We start from the raw sequence: 461 nt of genomic DNA, 5'->3' as shown, positions 1-461 counted from the left end.
CCGACTGATCGAGACTTCAACCACAGCCCTCTGCCACTGCTGTATCGTTATGTCTGAATGTATGCAAATAATACGATTAAAATAAGCAGTTGTCAAGATTTTATTTTGTGTTATATGTGCGTCGTTTCCATTAAAACTGCTACAATGTGGTTTGGTTTGTAGTTGTGTATGGTTTGATTTGCTACACACATTGCATTTGGAAAAAGTGTGAAACAGGTACCGTATTCATAAATGAAGGAATGAATGCAAAAACAAACAATATTACCACATGTTGTACACATCAGGGACATTTTCAAGCCAAATAAAAGCATTCATTGTACATAAATTGCTCAATTCAGATATTTAGATTTAATTACACAACAATAAGATAGAATAAAAACCACAGCTTTTCCTTTTTATGTCTTCTGCATGTGTCCTTCATAATAATGTCCATAAAGTAAGACTTCCATTACACACTGCAA

At 33.8% G+C, this 461-nt stretch overlaps 1 protein-coding gene across 2 annotated transcripts in view; it reads left to right on the top strand.

Moving 5' to 3' along the window:
• nmu (neuromedin U) overlaps positions 1-150 on the top strand; it is a 7,648-nt gene extending 7,498 nt beyond the window's left edge. For both annotated transcript variants that reach the window (XM_032526082.1, XM_032526081.1), the window contains one exon: positions 1-150. This exon is cut by the window's left edge and continues 34 nt beyond it. The gene's annotated coding sequence lies outside the window, so the exon portion shown is untranslated.
• The last annotated feature ends 311 nt before the right edge of the window (positions 151-461 follow it).

Source organism: Etheostoma spectabile, chromosome 9, assembly GCF_008692095.1.
Source record: "Etheostoma spectabile isolate EspeVRDwgs_2016 chromosome 9, UIUC_Espe_1.0, whole genome shotgun sequence".
Lineage (NCBI taxonomy): Eukaryota > Metazoa > Chordata > Actinopteri > Perciformes > Percidae > Etheostoma > Etheostoma spectabile.
Note: the sequence above shows the minus strand (reverse complement) of the source record. Positions and strands in the feature narration are given on the sequence as shown.